General features: G+C 43.3%; 1 long non-coding RNA gene across 1 annotated transcript in view; it reads right to left on the bottom strand.

The window, feature by feature from the left end:
- Nucleotides 1-10,138, bottom strand: part of LOC308485696 — a 29,091-nt gene extending 18,953 nt beyond the window's left edge. The window contains exon 1 of the long non-coding RNA XR_013990683.1: nt 10,034-10,138. This is a non-coding gene — a long non-coding RNA (uncharacterized lncRNA). The remainder of the gene's footprint in view (nt 1-10,033) is intronic.
- Nucleotides 10,139-22,978: the final 12,840 nt, after the last annotated feature.

Genomic DNA, 22,978 nt, shown 5'->3' with positions numbered 1-22,978 from the left:
GTCTGGATTTGAAAAAGTCCTTTTTGCACAATATGACAATGAATTGCCTCAGGAGGCCATTCTGTCATTTTGTATACGAAACAGAGGTGTGAATGTCATAAATTGCAATAATTCAACAACATGTTTAAATCAGTAAGTTATTAGTTCACAATAATTCAGCACAGGTAAGAAATTACAAATTAATATGAGGAAAGAATTGCCTTGGATGGATACTAGAGGGGTCTGCACTGGCTGGAAGATTCCGCTCAGATCCCACTTAGCTGCTTCAGAAAACAGCCGACGCAAAAGGCTCTCCAGTTCAGCTCAAGGTCTGAGCCTGTTTCAGAATAATGAAGCTTTGTTCCTCCTCCCACCCCCACTTCATAATGGGAAAAGCAAAACACCTATAACTTCTTTTTTGTTGTAACAGAAGTAGTTAAAATTTGCAGGCACAGTCGCTCCCTCAGAGTAGATAAGGCCTGGCACATTACAGGGGGATTTGCTGGGCACCTTGTTTGCTTGGTTTTGTTTTTAAAGGGAACCACCTACTGTATAACATTTCCATTTTTGGCAGAAGTGGATGAACTGTGTAGGGCTGATTTAGCTTCTTGGGTGGATGAATTCTCCCAAATTACAGAATAATAACAGCATCCCAGGGAGGTGCCAGTAAGGAAATATCAGGAAAAGATGGGCAAATGCCTTGAGGCATCAAGGGTAGGATGAAAGGGGTGTTCTTTAGACCAGCCTGAGTTAGCTGGCTTTGAGGTGTGTGTGTGTGTGATTTAGCTGTGGCACACTGAAACTCCTCATATTCCAAACTGTGTTGTTAGGGGCAGTAAAGACTGTTTCTTGACGATTTCTGCTGTGGCTCCTGTTGTCCAAAAGCTTCTACAATTGATTAACACATAATTTCGCAAGGCCAAGCATTTACTCTGTAAAAAGAGCAAGAACAATATTTAGGAGTAGGGATGTTGCATTGATGAAAAGAAAGAAAAAAGAAAGAAAGCAAACTTCATTTCCCAGGCAGACATCCTAAATACAGGTTAACAAAACATAAAACTGCAAGACATGAAATATGATATAATTGGTTGATTTACCTACATCAGGAAACAGAGTTGGACATTAAAATTCTGGGACACAGTTTATGGAAAATAGAGGTTCAAAAGGACACCAGGGGATACAGTGCTATAGGGGCAAGGAAGCCCATTAATCCCAGCGAGAGGAGAGACATGGCCATCGAACTGCTACAGGAAAGGCAACTGATCGCACAGGGAAGGAACCTGTGAAACAGTTACGAGATGCTTACTGGCCTCCAGAGGATGATGACAAAAGGAAATCAGAAAACAGATAAGGAAGGCCTGTGGAACTGGTTGGAATACATGATTATAAATTGGGAGACAGGGGAGTATCCATTTACAATGTAACAGAAAAACCATCTGTGAGATTACAGCAGAACATTGTGTGTTCCTAATTTGCAAATTACCCCAAGGCCAGTCTTGTTCCCACCCCCCTCTTAATGGCAAATCATAGAAATACAGTAAGGAGAATTCTGTGGTGAAGGTCTGAAGGTCTATTACACATATGGCTGTGAGCTAAGTCCAAGAGTCTGGTGCGACCAGCTAGTTATGATTCAGAGGACTGCCCACAGTGGCCAGTCACTAGCCCTGCTACCTGCTGCCACTAGAAGATTCCTGAGCAGGTTTTATATTTTCATTGTTAGCTGCTTGGAGGTCACTTTCTGCAACAGAGAGGCAGGATAGAAATATGTCCACATATGCACAAAGCAGAAGGCCTGCACAGCTGCTCATGGTGCTTGGTATTCTGGGGAGCTTTGGGCTATGAAGGAAGCCAGGCAAAGACTGCAGCGCAAAGGCCTCAAGTCTTGCTCTGAGCATACCTACCATTGGCACTGCAGGCTGCAAAGAAAGCTCATTTTGCAGCTTCCATGGCACCCTCCAGTAGCCAGCCAGAAGTGTTATTTTGGATGGTTTAGAGCTCACCATCTTAGAATCATAGAATCATAGAGTTGGAAGAGACCACAAGGGCCATCGAGTCCAACCCCCTGCCAAGCAGGAAACACCATCAGAGCACTCCTGACATATGGTTGTCAAGCCTCTGCTTAAATACCTCCAAAGAAGGAGACTCCACCACACTCCTTGGCAGCAAATTCCACTGTCGAACAGCTCTTACTGTCAGGAAGTTCTTCCTAATGTTTAGGTGGAATCTTCTTTCTTGTAGTTTGGATCCATTGCTCTGTGTCCGCTTCTCTGGAGCAGCAGAAAACAACTTTTCTCCCTCCTCTATGTGGCATCCCTTTATATATTTGAACATGGCTATCATATCACCCCTTAACCTCCTCTTCTCCAGGCTAAACATGCCCAGCTCCCTTAGCCGTTCCTCATAAGGCATCGTTTCCAGGCCTTTGACCATTTTGGTTGCCCTCCTCTGGACACGTTCCAGTTTGTCAGTGTCCTTCTTGAACTGTGGTGCCCAGAACTGGACACAGTACTCCAGGTGAGGTCTGACCAGAGCAGAATACAGTGGCACTATTACTTCCCTTGATCTAGATGCTATACTCCTATTGATGCAGCCCAGAATTGCATTGGCTTTTTTAGCTGCCGCGTCACACTGTTGGCTCATGTCAAGTTTGTGGTCAACCAAGACTCCTAGATCCTTTTCACATGTACTGCTCTCAAGCTAGGTGTCACCCATCTTGTATTTGTGCCTCTCATTTTTTTTGCCCAAGTGCAATACTTTACATTTCTCCCTGTTAAAATTCATCTTGTTTGTTTTGGCCCAGTTCTCTAATCTGTCAAGGTCGTTTTGAAGTGTGATCCTGTCCTCTGGGGTGTTAGCCACCCCTCCCAGTTTGGTGTCATCTGCAAATTTGATCAGGATGCCCTTGAGTCCATCATCCAAGTCATTGATAAAGATGTTGAATAAGACCGGGCCCAAGACAGAACCCTGTGGCACCCCACTAGTCACTCTTCTCCAGGATGAAGAGGAACCATTGATGAGCACCCTTTGGGTTCGGTCAGTCAGCCAGTTACAAATCCACTGAGTGGTAACGTAGTCAAGACCGCATTTTACCAGCTTCTTTACAAGAATATCATGGGGCACCTTGTCAAATGCCTTGCTGAAATCAAGGTAGGCTACATCCACTGCGTTCCCTTCATCTACCAGGGTTGTAATTCTGTCAAAAAACGAGATCAGGTTAGTCTGACATGACTTATGTCCCCTGTGGGGGAGATACTTCAGGAGCATTTGAAGACCTGCTGTGACCAACTGGCTACATGTTTCATGGATAAAGCCTCCTGACTTAGGGGTGCTTTTGACCATGGGTCAGCAAGGTTTATCTTGCCTGGCCAGATCAGTCATGCGGAGATCGCTCCATGGGCCGGACTGTGTGTGCGCCTGCGATTTCCGGCATCTGCGCATGCGTAGACGTGATTTCCGGGGCCGCGAAAGCGAGTCCCCATGCCACACTGCGTCGGTTTAGCGCAGCACATGAGCGGGTGGCTTGGTTCGGGGGCGGCTCGTGGGCCAGTAAAACGACCTCTACGGGCCGCTTCCAGCCCATGGGCCTCAGGTTGCCGACCCCTGCTCTTGACTCTGTACTTTTTGCAGCTCTGGCTGAAGTACTCAGTGCCAGAATCCAGGATTTCCTGTGGGACCAGTTTCAGCTCTGAGCTCCCCAGATGTGTAGAATGATCCCATCTATGGACTGGGAAACTTCCCTTGGAATCCCCACTCAGGGCTGATGTACCTGTTATGTTAATAGTGTGATTAGCATTCATAGTGTATGTACGCATACATGCGCGCGCACACAGTTAAATAACCGTTGCAGGCTGGAGGCAGGGGTTGTCAACAATAATTGCACAACTAGTGATAGGAAAAAACTCCAGTCACCCGTCACATCTTGTATTTAATTTTTTTTTTTTGAAACTCAATCACACCATCAACATAGCACACCATTAGGCTCTCAGTTATGAAACTCTCTGGCTGACCTTGGCTCAGTCGCTGTCTTTACCTAATCTACCTCAGAGGATCGTTGTTGCCGTGAGTTCCTTAGAAGATGGCCAGGACGAAGATCAGAGTGATACACAGATGTTTGGAAGGAGGATCATATGCAAATGTGATAAATAACATTATTTTTTAAAGGAAAAATACGTAGAGGAACTCCTGACTCGCTTCCAAGAAACCCTGGGGCTTCTCAGCACACAGTTTGAAAATCACTCAAAGAGCCTCGGCTGGTTTCTCATTTACATTAGCAGTTTTCCTGTTCTGCACCACAACAGCTCCCTGGTCCTTCTTCATTACATTCTCAGAACCATTATCACAGATGTTCCTGTGCCCTTTATACAGCATTATCATTCGAATAACAACAGTAGCATGAGGAATTCTCTAGTCTGTATATGTACAAATGATTGCCTTGTGATCCAAGTCAGCCCTGACTCCAGGTAGCATCCTGCTTGAAACCCTCAGCAATGCAAATGAGCTGATGTTGGCTGTTTGTCATAGACTGCTCTCCAGTCATTTCCTTAATGACTTGCTAATGTCCCTCTCTATATCCTGAGCCTCACACACTGGAACTTGGCAACCTCACACAGGCCAGCGCAATCGAGACATCAGTTGAAAGGGATATCATGTTCATTTATTAATTTATGCCAGCACTTGTTTCTCTATATATTCCCACTTAAGGTCCAATCTCTAAATCTTCAGGTTATTGACTTTGAGCAATTCAGAATTTATCAGCAGAATATATTGGCAGAAACGAAAACTATTCCCCTTACAATAAAAATTAGCCTGAGCTTTGCATTTTGATTTCCGAAAGATAACATGACTTTCTGGTCAGGATTTTGCTCACGTACTCTTCCTATTATGCATTCTGACTATTCAGTATTACGTTTACACTCACTCTCTCTCACATGAAGAAAACCCCAAGGCTTTGTTCAACACTGTGTGATTATTTCATATATAGAATATTTAAAAACCTTTCTTGGATGTTAATACTTCAACAAGTTTTCTTTAACACCTATCAATTTCAGTGGGAGAAATTTCAGAATGCACTTCATTTTCTCAGTAAACATTGGACTTAGGCTTTGTTGATTTGTGCTAAATATGGTATTATTTGTGAAATAATATAATATAATAATATTTGCTGTTGTGTATTAAAATATTGGATATTGCAGTGAATCTTCTTACATCTTTTCCAGCTCTCTTGACTGTAGGTGTGATGGCTAAGCTGTGACTCAAACCTAACATATGGAATTGTGTCTTGAAAGTGCTTGCCAGCTTTCAGTCTCTTTTTTCAAACTTCAAGACAGACATTGCATTTCAATGTATGTTAATTTTTCTCCCCACTTTTGAAAGCAGGTGTGAGGATCAAACCTGTATCTGCACCTGAAATGTAAGACTGTGCTCCAAGTATGTGTACCAAGTTGTATTATTATAGGTAGCTGCTCAGGAGAATTACCGTATTTTTCCATGTATAAGACACCCCCGGTATAAGATGCCCCCTATTTTGGGGGACTCCAAATTAAGAAAACACTGCCCGTGTATAAGACGAATCCCATTTTTTAAACCTAATTTTTTGGTTAAAAAACCGTCTTATGCACGGAAAAATACGGTATGTTGCAAATAAAACATGGCATGTCCAAAAGACTAGTTAAACCAAAGTCCTTGTGTCACTTGACCAATCAATTCTTCAGCCAAAAATGTTATATTTAACAATCTTAAAAAGTTATATTTGATCCATAATGATAGATATTGGATATAATTCTCCTTATTTAAATTAATTGATGTGTAAGTACACCACTGAAATCTAGATGCAGGGCACATTCACTTCAATAGGGATTGTGTAAAAGAACTTCTGATAAATTGTTCCCATTTGATTGCCTGACAAAACTGAATGGACAGCACTGCAGAAGCGTCAACAGATACCTATAGCTTTGATGGCAGGATGTCAAACTTTCCTTCACAACCTGTATAATTTTGCCCAGGTTTTGCTTTCTCATATGGTGAAAAAGCCAGCTCAGCAGCTTCCTTGTATTCCAAATAATTTTTCACTCTTCACAAAGGAAGCAACATGCATGGTGTGTCTAATACATTTTACCACTTGTCAAGCGCTCCTGAACTTTGAGTTGCCTCAAAATGACAAACATAAGAAGATACTTTCAAGCTGAGTAAGTTTTCTCTTCCTGCATGCATTCATTTATTTTGCACTCATTTCAAAGTGGCTTTGCAGCACTTCATAGACTGCAGACAGGGAAAAACTAATATTGCTGTTAGAAGCTCTGGTCATGTCAAAGGTGAGAATAATTGTACCTGACAGACAGGAAAGCAGTAATTGGAAGGAGGCTTGATTTGAATAGCAGCTTAATTTTTATTTTCTTTACTCTACAAATTACATGTGCTATAAAGTTCATCTCCTTGATTTTTCCACAAAGCACCATCTGTGTGCCTCATAATTTATCTATTTATTTAATAAATTTATATACTGCCTCTTAAAAAGAAACTTTCTCAGAAGAATGTTGCCCCATGCAACAATGTATGGGACAAATGCGTAGATTTTTATTTATTATTTAATAAATTTATGAACTGCTTTTCCAGAGAAAATGTCCCAAAGCAAATAGAAACAATACAAAACCTATTAGAAACTTTTAAAGGGGCCAAAATAAATATAATACTAATATATCAAATCACATAGTTTTGAAAACCGAAACAATAATTCAGACTCAATTATAGCAAGCTGCCAGTAAGTAAGTGTTGCACTGGCAAACAAAAGTTCTTCTCCCTGGTGGCTGTTAGCTCTCAGACATGGACAAAGAAGAAAGACCTCAGAAGTAAATCTCACAGGTGAGCCATCTGCTATAGGTGAAGGTGAAGCTAACTCTGCCCCAAACTGTTTAGGGCTTTAAAAATCAAACCATCACTTTAAACTGGTCCCAAGTATACTCTGGCTGTCAGTGCAAGTGGTACTACCAGGGCCGGATTTAGGTTTGATGAGGCCCTAAGATACTGAAAGTAATGGGGCCCCTTATATGTCCAGCTGTCCTTTGTCAACAACAAATTGTCACTGTTTTTTGTGTTGAATATATGCTGGAGGAGACTCTTGAGAGTCCCATGGACTGCAAGAAGATGAAACCTCTCCATTCTGAAGAAAATCAGCCCTGAGTGCTCACTGGAAGGACAGATCCTGAAGCTGAGGCTCCAATACTTTGGCCACCTCATGAGAAGAGAAGACTCCCTGGAAAAGACCCTGATGTTGGGATAGATGGAGGGCACAAGGAGAAGGGGACGACAGAGGACGAGATGGTGGGACAGTGTCCTCGAAGCTACCAGCATGAGTTTGATCAAACTGCGGGAGGCAGTGGAAGACAGAAGTGCCTGGCGTGCTCTGGTCCAGGGGGTCACCAAGAGTCGGACACGACTAAACGACTAAACAACAACATATGCTATATGGTCATTGATGGACCTAATAGGTGTCTCAAGCCATTTGCACATGTTGCCGTGCAACCAGTCCATGCAGAATGTTATATAGAAATGAGCAATATTTTAGGGAGCAGGCCAGCAGGCGGGGCCCATGACTTACATCATAGGAGCCTACACAACACAAAACACTGTTGCTGTATGTAGGTTTCATTTTATTTGTTTTTTATCTTATATTTTGGAAATGTACATCCAGGTTTTTTTCCTTTAATTTTTTTTGGGAGCCCCCAAGAGAGTGGGGCCCTAAGCTATAGATTGCTTAGCTTAAACATAAATCCGGCACTGGTACTACACAGGTGTCACATTTTCTTATCTCTCCCCCCCCCCCATACCTGAGCAGCCACAGTTTGCTTGCGTTGAAGCTTCAAACTTATCTTTAAAGGCAGCATTCTGAACAAGGCGGCATCAGAAAATGAGGCAGAGCTGCTGTTTGCAGTGAATGACATGTGTTTAGTGTAACATCTCGCTTGGCCTTGAGAGTCAGATGCAGAACAACGACAGCTGCAAATGCAAGACACCAATATTGCCTCCACATGCTTCAGTAGCAAAATTTCTCAGAAAAATCATTTGTTTTTCATTAGTCACCAACAACACTTTGTATAAAAACCTGCACAAGATCTGCAAGCAGCACTTTAGAAATGTTAGTTTTTCTTTAGACAAAGTTCACCAGTAATTAACAGAGTACTTGTTTATGATCTTCTATAAAGATTATGTTTCTCTATGCCTTTGAAAATATAGACCTTTTAATTTTAATTTTATTTTTCTGAAAACACTAAAAATGTGAGTCACTAGCTTTTTGGATTCCCAAAGCAGGATATTTCCTAATCTGGGGCAGGGGGGAAGAGAAATAAGAAAAGGAAAAGGAAAACAACCAAAATATTATTCTGTATTTTTGTTGCCAATCCTATAAAAAGGATTTGTTTTTATATAAGGCTCCATGAGCCTGTGCTGTAAAAGCTATATATAATTTTGTCCTGGTTTTGAGTCATTTGGATACCATTTCCCAGGAAATGTAAACTCACATTTTCTTGTGTAAAAGTGTGCACTTTAAGCAATCTGTGAAACCCACCCTTTTCATATGCAAGGGGGCTAATCTGAACAGGAGAAGCCTAGAACGTTAGTCATGAGATTTACAAGCTAAGAAGTAAGTTCTGTTTTTTGTGTGCAAAAAAGCTGCACGTGTGAAGAAAGATCTCAGCAAAACCATGTCTGATATCCCATTAGTTATTAAATTTTAAATAAATTCTGCTTGGGATTGTAGTTGTGACTTTTACTTTTCTTATGCAGCTATTCTCTAGGTCTATGCTTTTTAGCTGTGTTCCATGGAATTAGTGTGTCCTTTGGTAGGAATTCTCCAATTTAAATACAAAACCAGTCATGATGACTTGCCTGAAAAGCACCTCTGCCCCCACTACTAGATTGGGGGTTATTTTGGCCAGCACTATTTTGGTAATATCCCTGTCAGGCACCAACAGCCCCTAGCTAGCCTCGTTCTGCTTCTGGGCACTAACTATGGCAAATCCACCACAACTGCAAGCTGCAGGTGGGAGGGAGAGGACGATTTAGTGCAATAATTGTTAATAAGAATTTGTATGACAATCATTTGATGGTAGGATGATGCAGCAATTTTCAGGGTTGGCAAGGGTCCGCCTAATAAATAATAGGTTTGCTAGCATTGAATTAAATATACTGCCCCCACTCCCAAAGGGATAAGCTGGAGACCGGGTGGAGCGTGGAGCCAGAATTATGGGTCAGGGTTGGAGTCAAGAGAGCAAGTTGAAGAACTGGGGCAGAGCCTAATACGGATAGTTCAAACTGTAGGTGGTGGGAAATATATCTGACCCACGTGTGGGTAATTAACAAAATAATTGGGTGGGCACCTAGATTCAGAACATGGGGCTTTGCACACTCTCCAGTGGGAGAGAGCCCCCAGCAGAGTTAAAAACATTCTCAGAATTGAGCAGAAGGAAGGCATGGAATATAGGTTGTTAAACTCTTATACCGTTTACCCGTCTTTAAAGCTCTTTCTCTCCCCTTCTTGCAATGAACAGACCACATGCGTTATTCCATCCAGCAGCAAGAAGAACACAGGTAGATGTGTTTTGGGTGCAGAATACAGCATATAGTTTTAAACATGTGGTCTGAACTTGATCCAAGTTCATCCTGGTGGATTACATGGCGAGAAAAGGAAATAGAAGGAGCTTCACTTCCTCCCTCATGGAGGAGAGGGGAGTGACCCGCCTGAGTCAAGGAATAGACCTCTCCCCTTCACGCACTAACTAGAGCTCATGCATAGTTATGTTTTACTTCAGTTTTTCACACAAACGTTATCCAAGCACAACTTCAGTGAAGAATTTTGATGGGTTTATCTTGTCTCATTATGAAGCAAATACTAGGATTCCTATTTGTTTGTTCTGTTAGACTGGAGGTGCTACCAGATATATGCTTATTGTGGAATGGGTACTTCTTATGCCTACAAGTTCTTTGCAGCAACATCAAAACAAAGTTGTTGTCATCAAAATGCCAGTCTATATTACCCTCCCCCCATTTAATTTATATTTACCTTTTCTGGGGGAAATCTGATAAGTCAAAAAGCCTCATTTGTGATATGTCAGCAATTGGCTTTCCCCATTTGGAAGCATACTGGCTTTGCAGACTCTGAAACTGGTTACCTACCAAGAAGAAGTTCCACCAATCAGACTGGGTGAATGGCAACACAGAAGACAGAACCCTGTAGCATTTTCGTAAGGAAGTTGCTTGGCCACATTTTGCCCTGAGAGCTTTTTATGTTTAATATTTAATTGTGCCCTGTGAGCTATATATTTAAATTGTGGTGGGGGGTGGGAGGAAGAGACTTTGGTGATTATGACGTTCCCAGTGCCACAAACTAGCTGAAGATCTAACTAGATTATCTGCCTAAATCTCTGATAAGAAACATGATAGGACTGGACTCTACACTGGTGTTAATCCTGTTAGGAGATGTTGATAAACTATTAGATACCAAAATGCCATTTCAAATGCATACTGCAGTTATTGCCAGAGCAGCAAATGTTTTCAGAGCATTGGCTAATCCTGAGCAGATTTTTAAATGCCAGACGGTCAGTAGGTAACACCCACAACTGGGCAGGCTCAGCCTTGTTCCTTTGGAGCCTGCCAATGACGGCTAGTGGGACGGAAGGAGTATAAATAATGATCTTTACTTTGCTTTTCACTGTAACCACAGAATGTGTTTGAGTGCTTTGTCCAATCCAGTTTTAAATCACTCCCTGAGATAGGGCTTCAACCAGAGAAACAAACCCTGTGGGTGGCTTTTCCACAGCCTAATAGATCTCACCACTAGGACATATTTTCTTCTTGCTGTTCAGCTATTCACCTCATTGCACCCCAATGTCCCCTTCTGACACTAATTGCCATTTCTCTCTCCCTCTTTTAGGCATGCACCTTTTTTTCCAAGTGTGTAAATGTGACAATGTATGTTTCCTGGCATGTTGATCATATAGATACTTTTGTCAGGTTGCACGAAAAGGGCTGCACCTCTTTGCTGAGTGTACACTTGGTGGCAACTCTCTGTGTAATGTGGGAAACGGCCCTAAAGCTGCAATCATGTTTGGAAGTAATTCTTATTGAAATGAATCTAACTATACTTTTAAAAGAGGGACACGGGTGGCGCTGTGGTCTAAACCACAGAACCTAGGACTTGCTGATCAGAAGGTCAGCAGTTCAAATCCCCGCAATGGGGTGAGCTCCCGTTGCTCGGTCCCTGCTCCTGCCAACCTAGCAGTTCGAAAGCACGTCAAAGTGCAAGTAGATAAATAGGTACCGCTCCGGCGGGAAGGTAAACGGCGTTTCCATGCGCTGCTCTGGTTCGCCAGAAGCAGCTTAGTCATGCTGGCCACATGACCTGGAAGCTGTACGCCAGCTCCCTCGGCCAATAAAGCGAGATGAGCGCCGCAAGCCCAGAGTCAGTCACGACTGGACCTAACGGTCAGGGGTCCCTTTACCTGTACCTTTACCTTACACTTTTAAGCAGGATCATACCATTTAAAATAATAATGGCTTCCCCTGGGAACTGCAGTTTGTTAACAAGGCTGAAAGTTGTTAGGTGACACCTATTCCCCTAACAGCTGTGAAGTTCGATGTGAAGAGAGACTGTTAGACCACTCTGAGATTTGTTGCTGGGGGGGGGGGTCTCCTAACAACTCTCAGCATCGTTAACAAACTGCAGTTTCCAGGATTCCCATGACTTTTTAAGGAGGCATGCTCTTGCATTAAACATGTTGTTGTTATTTTTGTTGCTGTTATTTGTATTTATATACTGCCCTATACCCAGAGGTCTCAGGGCGGTTCACAGAATAAAATCAAAATATAAAACCATGAAATACAAAAACAACCCAATAACCCCCTCAAAAACACCACATTTTAGAAGGGCATAGATTGTCAATCAAATCAACAAAAGGCCTGGTTAAAAAGGAACGTTTTTGCCTGGCGCAGTGCAGGCAGGTGGGTCTTTTCTTCTGAATAAACATGAATAAGCTTGGCCTGTGATGCTGTATCTTATGCTGTGGCTTTGTTGGTGCAGCAGATACCTGTGTGTGAGAGATGAAGCTTTCACTTCCTTCCCTGTCTCCTCCTGTCTCCTGCACATTCTCAAAACCACCTCCAGAGGAGTGGGGGCCTCTCCAGAGCAGATTTTTGAGCCATGCAGGGGACAAGAGAAAGTAGAAGTCAAATTGCAGCAGCAAAACGGTGTGTACAGAACATAGGAATCAACCTCTTTACTTGCAAGCAAGTTTAACTGAAATCAGTGTAACCTTACCTTCAAGTAAACATGGTTAGGACCACACCGTAAAGGTTTGTTTGCACAAACAGTCCTCCTGTATTCTTAGAAGACTCCAAAGCATGTCTGGCATGCCAGTTGCATGCAAAAAATAATGCATTCTACATTTATAAAAATGTAGAAATGTAAAAAAATATTTCTTAATTACCCGTATTTTTCGCTCTATAACACGCACCTGACCATAGCACGCACATAGTTTTTAGAGGAGGAAAACAAGAAAAAAAATATTTTAAATGAAACAGTGGATGTATGATTTTTGTGGTTCATGCTGTGGCCACAGACATGTGATCTGACAGTGAGTGTGGGGTAGCCCAATGCAAAAATCCTGAGGATCCATGTGGATCCATGCTTTGTAACCACGTTTTTGCACCACTGCGGCCCCAGGCAACAGTGGGTGCGTGATTTTTTTGGTGCAGGCTGTAGCCATGGACATGCTATGTGATCTGATGGTGAATTTGGGGTGACCCAGTGCAAAAATCCTGAGGATCCATGTGGATCCGCGCTTTGTAACCAGGCTCTCTGTCCCTCTCTTCTCCCCGCTCAGTGGCTCTTCTCCCGCTTTGCTGTTTCAAAGCGAGCCACGGAGGAGGGAAGGAAGGGGAACCATGGATCCTCTGCTCACGACTGCAGCAGATCCCCCCCGCTACCCGTAGGCATTCGCTCCATAACACGCACAGACATTTCCCCTTACTTTCTAGGAGGAAAAAAGTGAGTGTTATGGAGCAAAAAATACGGTATAAACCACAAACACACACAGAGACAGAAACTCCAGAAGTCAGTTTCTTGGTTCTGTTCTCAAACTGTCGTATCAACTGGTGTGTGAAATCCTCAGGTGCAAAGGGGTTCCTTTAAATGGTTTTGTTTTCTCCACATAAATTATAATATATTAACAGTAGCAGCAAAAGAGATGAGGGAAAGTGGGGGCGGGGGAGCGAAGAGAAATTACCCCAGCAGGCCAATTGACTCAAAAGACAGGGTCACTGAATGTACCATTATTTCTGCCGGTCATGTTTCTTTCCTACCTGAGTTCCAAAGTAAGCTAACTGTGTAAGCAGGGCTGAAATACACAACCCCCTTGTGACTGGAAAGAGCAAAGCATTCTCCACTTGCGGTTTTCTTGAAATGAGCCTGCATGGAATATGTGTTTGAAAACAGTGAAACTCTTTATTAATCAAGTACTTCACTTGCCTAGGCCAGCATGAAGTTTCATTTATGGTTTTTATTTTTAAAAAAGAATCCCCTCAAAATGGCTTGGACTGGCGTCTTTGTACGCAAACTACAACAGAAGAAATATTTCTGGAATTATCAGTAGGATGGACAAGAGTAATAGGCAAGCAGTTTGAGCGAGGGGGGAAAGCTATGTGTGAAGTAAATTATCTTCAACCAACCACTATAATGTGAGCTTTGGGGACGGATTTCCACAAATTGCCTTACAGAATCTGTCAAAGGTCTCGACAGCCCAACCAAACATGCTACGGAAAATGAGATGTAGCAAATCTTCATTTATATGAAGTCCAGAAATACAAAATGCAGAAATATTCATCTTCCCCCTGATTCTGCTGATTACATGGTTGGTGGCAGATAAGCCCTTAGAGACAGTGAGTTCAGGACCCAGCAAGAAGGAATCCCTATTTCCATTGGAGAAATGTTGGAGGGTGTGGTATCTCTACCTGCTGGCAGAAAATACACAGGTGCTCACAAATTGGGTGGTGAAATGGGAAGGGAATAAATATGGCTCAGCGCTAAATTTGCACATGGTATAATCTTGCAGCAGCGTTGTTATTATATTATTATTACTACTACTATTATTATTATTATTATTATTATTATTATTATTATTATTATACCGCCCCTCATCTGAATATCACATGATAGCTCACAACACAACATTACGACACATCGGGTGCCTGTTAATAAAAAAAACCTGAGTGGCATTGTGGGTGCTTGAATATCCAAATACTGGAGTCGTATATATGAGGCAAATTGAACTCCTATCAAGAGGAAGAGCATCTGTCCTTCACAACAAGCTTCTTGTAAGTTTTTAATTATTTACTGGGGGGGGGGAGATAATCTTTCAAGGAGTGCATGCTTATAATATTGATTCCAATAAATGGGGTCAAATGCTTTTCTAGATGTCAGCATCTGTAGTCATTCCTCACCCCTTGCAAACATTATCAGTTAGAGATGTCCATTGCCACCAAGCCCAAAACTACTCCATAGTGGTTGGAATGGTAGCAAGTTCTGAATGCTGGTCCTGGATGATTTCCACCACAACCGAAGGTCTTGTAATAAATCAATCATTTCAAAGTCTTCACAGTTTAAAACAGGGGTCAGCAAACTTTTTCAGCAGGGGGCCGGTCCACTGTCCCTCAGGCCTTGGGGGGGGGGGGAGACGGACTATATTTTTTGGAGGGAGGGAAATGAACGAATGCCTATGCTCCCACAAATAACCCAGAGATACATTTTAAATAAAAGCGCACATTCTACTCATGTAAAAACATCAGGCAGGCCCCACAAATAACACAGAGATGCATTTAAAATAAAATGACACATTCTACTCATGTAAAAACACTCTGATTCTGGGACCATCCATGGGCCGCATTTAGAAGGTGATTGGGCCAGATCCAGCCCCCGGGCCTTAGTTTGCCTACCCATGGTTTAAAACATAGGCTTTATACTTTCTGTCCCATGGCCTCATATCCTTACTATAATGTAAGCGAAATATATTTTAGCAACGAAGCTAGTCTTTTAGGCATGCATTATGTGATTTTATGTATAGATTTTTTTTCAGACAAAAGCGATAGTGAAACTTTCTTCCCAGCTCAGTAATATGAAGTTCAGTTGCTTGGGATTCTCTCTGTGTGGAAGGCAACCAAGAGGATCTGGAAACAAAGCCTTACGAAGACGAGTTGAGGGATGTTTAGTCTGGAAAGGAGGAGACCACGCAGACCAACTCAAATAAAACATTGGGGAGCGGTGATGATGCCTGTTATGATGCATAGGGGCTGGGAGGAGCCAGGGGAAGTTGCCGAGCACAGAGGTGGGGGTGGGTGGGAGGGCGCAGGTCTTCAATGGCAGTTCCTCCATCCTTCTATATGCAGTACTCTCTTTCCACAGCTCCGTTCACCCTATCCCCCTGCGAAGGAGAGGGAGAGAGACACCCTCTGCTCACACGCAGGACACGGTGTGGCTGGTGTGGCTGTTGTCCTCTAGATCCAAAGACACACAAACACACAGAACACACATAGAAGCAAGCGGCACTGCAGTGTTCGTCTTGTGAACTTGTCCTTTAAATTGTTCAAAGGCTCCTGTTTCCACAAAGGACAGGTGCGGGAGGCCCATTCTCTCCACCACTTTTAATCTTTGAGAGGTGGAGGAAAAAAGTGAGGAGGGGAGAGAACATAAAGGATATTTTCAAGCCCTTTCCAATACTCATGCGCCCACCTAACCACCCCAACACATGACTCTGCAGCTCATTTGATGCTCACTGGCCTGCTGTAACGTCAGGATGCTCCCAGCAGCTCCCAGCTGGTTGTCCAGGAAAGTATAAAAACAAGGAAAAGTTTCTTACCATCCTTTTTTATTTCAGTCTTTACAGAGAGAGGCTATAGGTCCCAGCCTCTTGGATAAATGGCATTGTCCTGAGTGACTATCCACCCCCTTCTCTCCTACTTCCTCATCCGTCACTTCTGTGGGTGCTGCTACATGCTCTCCTACTTTTAAGGCTCGCCGGGTTCTGGGAGAGGAGGGGTCTGGAAGGCTTTCTAAAGACACAATGTCAGCTGGGTGTTGTTCCAGCTCTCCCATGATTTCCCAGCTTTTCCATTCATCTGCCTCTGAGCTGCCACTTCCCTCAAACCCCTGGTGTAAATCTATACTGTCTTCCTCCTCCCTGGAAGGGTCAGGCTGGGGAGGCGGTCTCCACCATTCCTCCGCTGCCCAGTCCCTGACATACAAGGCAAGCAATGGGGCGGCAGGCGTGCAGTGGAGGAAGCTGACAGGTTTGGGCTTTGTTTCCACCAGCCACCTCTCTCCCCTGCCTCAGCAATGGACCACGGTGCACACACACACTCCCTCCGCTTCACCAAGGAAAACCCCTCTTGCTCTCTCTCTCTCTCTCTCTCTTTCATGCACCCCCCCCTTTGGGAAGGAGGAAGGAGGAAGGAGGCCTCTAGGACCCTGTCAGAGTCCTCTTCTTTCCAAAACCTGGTGCCAGTGCCCCCCTCGGCTCAGTGCCCGGTGCCTGCACACTGCTTGCATACCCCTAAATCTGTGCCTGATTGTCCTCAACATTGGGTGGGACACCCCTCAATAGTTTATTGGGTGGGCAAAGGGACCTGGGCCCCTTAGAGTTGGTGCCTATGGAGGACACTGAGAGAAAATATGATAGCCGTCTTCAAATATCTAAAGGGCTGTTACGTGGAAGATGGAGAAAGCTTGTTTTCTCCTGCTCCGGAGGGTAGGACTCCAATGGATTCAAGTTATGAGAAAGGAGATTCCGACTAAACATCAGGAAGAACTTTCTGACAGTAAGAGCTGTTTGACAGTGGAACGGACTCCCTTGGGTGGCTGTGGACTCTTCTTCCTTGGAGGTTGTTAAGCAGAGGTTGGATGGCCATCTGTCATTGATCCTTGAGTTGAGACTCCTGCCTCGGGGTCCTTTCAACTCTTCTATTCTATGATTCTATGATTCTATGAAATACTCCAAGCCCATTGCTGCTGTTAGAGCAGCAATACTGGCAAGCCAGTAGGTGGGCAGATACATAGGTGGGTGGAGGGAGGTGACTCGGTGGCACGGGACCCTGTTGTGCTCCTGATTCCATAATTGGGAGCGTCGTGATATCGGAATTAGCCTCAGAATAAACAGCCATATTTTCTGAGTTTAGATGAAAACACTTGGATTTTCTGAGCCTCGTTCCGAGCCTTCTTGGAGGACTTTGCCCTGTCACTACAAAAGATCAGCAACATACATTCTTTAGCAAAGGTCTGGTGTTCCTTCAGCAGAAGCTGTTTCATTGTGGTATGAATAGCTTGTGGGTGTCTTACAAAAACAATTCTCATCAAAGCACATTCAAGACTTATCCTTCTTCTTATGCTTGTTCAGGTGCGGACTATGAATTGGACACCCAGCCCTGGCCCTGTAAGTGATGGAGAGACGATGACACAAACATTTTGCAACAATACGCAGGGGCCCCCAGGAGAAATCCTCTGAAGGGCTAAGGTGGCGCTTTGGAATGTGCTTTCAAGAAGGCTCCGGCTTTTAACGCATTCTTGGAAGCTGACAGGACTTATCCCACTAAATACATACTTGCACTACCCAAACAAACAGGTGTACAGTATGAGCTCTGAATGCAGAGGAATCTTTGCAGAGGAGGCGAATGAAGGTACAAAACAGATTATCTACAAACTTTTCTCTCTTTTTTTGGCAGGGAGAGTCTATTTAAAGATTATTTTGCTTCGCCTCATTACTGTAAATGGAAATAGAAAGAGTATATTAGAGGCTACCTTTTCCTTTTAGCATAAGTACTTTTCTTTCTGAAGCTGCGAGTTATCTCATACTTCTTTCAATAACTTTTCTTCAACTGTTTAGCAGCCCATATAGAGTGTATTAATATAAAATACTTTCAGACGCAATGCTCTTTTTATTATATTGGAGCAACATTATATCATTACAAGCAACTGTGGTATAATAGGATTAACACCAAATGGTCAGTCATTGGGAAATTAGTGCTTGCCTTCATTTCTTTAATGGAGCTGAAGCAATGTGTGATGCAGACCCTTCCTGTTCATGTGATTTGTATTCCTGCTCCCTCCGCCCCCAAAAATGGAAGAGAGGAGATTGTGCAAACTGGCTCTTGTGCATATTGGGCTCTGCAAAAACATTCCTTTTTAACCAGGCCTTTGGTTGATTTGACTGACATCCTAGGCACTTTTAAAATGGGGTTTTCTTTGAGGGGGTTATTGGGTTGTTGTTGCTTTTATTTTGATTATGTATTTTGTGGTTTTATATTTTGACTTTATTCTGTGAACCGCCCTGAGACCTGTGGGTATATGGTGGTATATATATTCAATCAATCAATCAATCAATCAATCAATGTGTCAGGCCCATGTCAAATGGTCTTAGTAAAATGGGGAGGGAATTCTCCTCTGATCACACCTAACCTATATCATAGGATTGTTTGAGACTAAACTGCTGCTCTCTACTCCTTGGAAAAATAAATGTCCATAAGACAATATGTCTCTATCTATATCAGTGAAATTTAGTTTTTGGTGACTGTAAACGATTAGTGCTTCACTCACAACTGGCTGAGACCATAATTTGACATAATCATAAATTTAATGAAAGATAATTAATTCTATGTTACTGTTGAATTCTAGAGGCTACTCATTCCAAAAAGAAAATTCAATTCACCATTTCCACAATTCATTATCTTATACTGGTGACTCCCCACTTACAGGAGGGTTACATTCCAACGACCCACACACCTAAGCAAAAATTCTCTGAATGTTCCTTAAATGCCCTCTCTGCCACTCCCTCTCCAAAATACTACTCTCCAAAAATCAAAGGTATCCACACCTGGAATTGAAGATCTGGGGTGGGCAGGAGTCTGGAGGATGCATGGAAAAGCGGCTGCTGTGTTGTCATATACACCAGCTGTTAGGCGGGGAGGCTGAGCAGCTGCACCTCCAATCTCTTTGGGCTCCAGGGAGAGTCTCTTTGTGAGCCATGAGGACTCTCCAGGGCTGGATCTACACTCACCTTTTAAGCATTATTAGAACGATATTAGAAATACCGTTCTAAAACGCCGAGACATTTGGTTTCACTTTCGCTTCCTTTCTACAAGGTCTACTCCGTTTCTGGAAGGGGGTTGCTCTGCAGCTCCCTCTGGTGTCACATTTTAATAATGCATTATTAATGTTAAAAAAGAATGTCGTATGGCTATATGGTTATCAGAACCATTCCTTAACTCTAAGGCTGAGACTGAGTGACTCTAAGATTCCATGGACTTTCCGGATATATCCAACAACAGTCAGGAATGAGAGAAAATGCTTTATCTTAAAAATGTGACTGCACAGCTTGGCTAGGCCTAAGCCATCTTCTGTCACTACCTCCAACTTCCTTTTGTAGATGCTCTTCCTTCTGCTGGCTACACTCCCAGTGGCTTTCAAGGTGCACCGCAAAATCTCACCAGCATAAAACCAACACTCAGATCACTACAGTGCTCTGCCTGCTCTGTTCTAATCCTGAGACAGGGAATGTTCCACTCTGAAGCCTCCTTTGACTTAATTATGAACTTTTCCTTCCTCTTTTAAAAATGTTGCTTGGTATTCGATCATTCTCTCTCTCTCTCTCTCTCTCTCTCTCTCTCTCTCACACACACACACACACACACACACACACACACCCCTCCTTATGCAGCAGTCAGTAGCCAGCAATACGAAACAGTCCTAGCATATACCCCTTAGTTTTGATATGTACTGGGTTGGAGGCGTTAAGCAGCATAGGTGAGAGAAGAGTGGAATGTTAAGGCCCCTACGCAGCCCTTTTCTATAAGAATTTGCAAAGAGAAGAGAAACTAGAAGAAGAAGAGGAGGAGGAGGGAGAGGAAGAGGAGGAGGAGGAGGAAGAAGAAATAATTACTCAGCCAATGTATTAAAAAAATAATAAAAATCCCCAAAGCTTGTGTTTGGCCAATTGGTTTGGGGCCAAATAAACTTCACTTGATTTCTGTGAGAATTGCTTCCAATTATGACTCTTTGGGATTGGAGAATTTCCCTACAACTTAGTGAATAAGATTTTTGATTCAGCTTTGTTGCTTGCCCAGATGCTATGTTAGTGTTTGTGGAAAAGCCAGTTTGCTGTCTAATTATATTACAGCCCACAATTACTTTGGCTACGGTTTTTGTGTTTCTTTCAAAAAAGACTAGGCCTCTATTCCACCACAGAAAGATAAACAGCCCAGTCATAAACACATCCATTTGGAGGGAGCTGCCATTGACTTCCATGGAACATACGCACAAAGTAAGTGTGGCTAGGATCAAGTTGAAAACCTGAAATATCAGAGTATGCAGCAAGTTTGTAAAAAAGTAGACACAAATGTCACTGCAGAATATGCCACTATGGAAGCATTTCAAAGGCAGAATGAATAAGTCCTAAAATATTAATATTTTATTCCATTAATATTTTGCAGTTGTAACACCTCATCTTTAGCACAAGGTGGCAAGTCAGTATCCCCACTGCACTTTGGTCTGCCCTGTTCACACAATAATTCAGCATTCAATAAACACATTGGGGAAGGAGATTCATGCCCAGTGCTGTTTTGCTGAATCTAGAACTGTTTTGTGACCAGGACTTCAGCTAAGGATGGTGCTTTCTGGCATTTTGCAGCCCACATTCTGAGTTACAGCTGGAGAAATCCCTCCTGCTTTTACTCACTGTGGTGCTGCAGGGCCCATGTGGGTGATTTCCCCAGAAAAACAAAATATCTTATTATCTTTGGAAGGGTGATGAGGACTTATCATAAGCTGTGATGGAAGCAGCTTCTCCCATCTTTTCTTAAAACCAGGGGCATAGTGGGGGGAGGACTGGGGGGTCGTAGTGCTGGGTGCATGATTTTGAGTGAGCAAGAGCCAGGTGCCCCCGTGCAGGGATCCCGCCCTGCCTGCCACCACACCCCAGGCCCCCTTGCTGAATGGCCGCCTGGCCAGCATTGGGGGGACGCACCCACCAAGGGCTGGCATCGGCAAGCCGGGCTCCCCGCTGCCCAGGCGGGCAGACAGGTGGCACAGCATGGCCTGTGTACTCTCTATGCCCTGCTCAGCGGATTTTGTTCACCCTCCACACCCAGCCCTTGGTCCCACCTGGTGCATGCGCATGTACCCCAGGCACCAACAAAGGATGCAATGCCACTGCTTAAAACTCTCTCTCTTCTCCCTACATTATTGTGGTCAGGTTTTCACCTGAACACACCAAGAGTTAAGCTGTGGGTGGGTCAGGGGTGCACATTCAAGCATCAGATGTTTGCACCAATGGCTTCTAAGGACATTCATCTGAAGATACTGAGAAAGCTCCCCACAAACAGGACACCTGGGTCATCAGGGTCGCAAAGACAGTTTCTAAGTGTGTTCAACCAAAGAAACTTAACAAAAACCATTCCGGCTTCCACACTAACAGTACAACAATCTCAAAAGTAGTCTGAGTGCCCAGGGACATTGGAGGCGAGTTTTGTGTGCATGCCCCACCCCATTCGCAGGTTCATATGTTCAGGGAGAATATTCGGGGAGAAAAGCCTTTGCCTGGCATTTTTGCTTGTTAGGTTGCCTTCCTGCCTGCTGGCTTGTAATCCTGTGTGCCAGTCTGGATATCTTTCATGATTTATTCCTGTAGATCATGGCATCAGTGCAGCTGGCATAACATTATATCCCCCCCCCCATGAGCTGAATTTGACCCTGGTATTAGTCTTTATCTTAAATATTCGGACCTCTTAATACTTAATGTAAAGATCAGTTTTGCAACACACCACTTTCGTGTTAGCAGCAAAGTTTATCACCTCCTGTAAGAAAGAGTTGGGTTCCAGATAGCCGATATAATTTTTTTCCAAAGATAAACTCATGATCCAGGAAGCATGCAGATAAAGAGTTATTTCTCACTAGAGTTATGTCCTTTCAGCTTCAAACTTTGAAGTAAATGTAGTAGGAAACAGACTGGAACCTGCAGAGAACAAACCATGGTAGAGAGGAACAAAGGTATTATAACATTCATAAAGGAAGTTCCCTCTCCATAACGAGTAGTTAACTGTTTGGTTTCCCAATGCCTGGACCCCCCAAATTCCTATTTATGAAGCTGGACACTGTCACCTGTGCCTATACAACAGCTGGTCTCAAATGTACACACCTCAGCTTTATTTTTATTTATTATATATATTGAATTTATATACTGCCCTATACCCAGAGGTCTCAGGGTGGTTCACAAAAATTGCAAATTAAGGTTTTGGAAATCATGAGGGTGCAAAGAGGATTAGCTAAAAGCAAAACATATGGCAAAAAGTTTTGACCAGTTCACAGGACTAGGTTTTCACTAGGAGAAAATTGAAGGAGAGTTGACTGGACACTTAAAGACCAAGGCTTGGAACCTATACCATACCTGCAACACTTCTCTGATGAAAATCCCATTCCATAATGATAATTTTACTATTTATACCCCACACATCATACTGGGTTGCCCCAGCCACTCTGGGCAGCTTCCAACACATATAAAAACATAATAAAACATTAAACAGGATTGCCTTCAGATGGCTTGGGGGTCGGATAACTCCATAGCCTCCAACAGTTCTCCAATGAAAATAGGAACATCCTAAGGAAAAGTGGGACATTCCAGGATCAAATCAGAAACTGGGACGGCTTCTCTAAGTCAGGGACGCCCCTGGAAAATAGGGACACTTGGAGGGTCTGCGTATACTTACCCTATCAGTATCCAACCCAGTATCCTGGGTTGAGTTGAGAGCTGGGCCGCTGGTGAAACAATGTCACTAGTTTCACATGTTAGACTCTGTCCACATCCACTCACACCTCATGTTTATCCCATGTTTAGGGAAGTTTTTAATATGTAACGCTGTACTGTTTTTAACACTTGATTGGGAGCCGCCCAGAGTGGCTGGGGAAACTCAGGGG

Source organism: Podarcis pityusensis (genome assembly GCF_964106645.2).
Source record: "Podarcis pityusensis genome assembly, chromosome: 9".
Classification (NCBI taxonomy): Eukaryota; Metazoa; Chordata; class Lepidosauria; order Squamata; family Lacertidae; genus Podarcis; species Podarcis pityusensis.
Note: the sequence above shows the minus strand (reverse complement) of the source record. Positions and strands in the feature narration are given on the sequence as shown.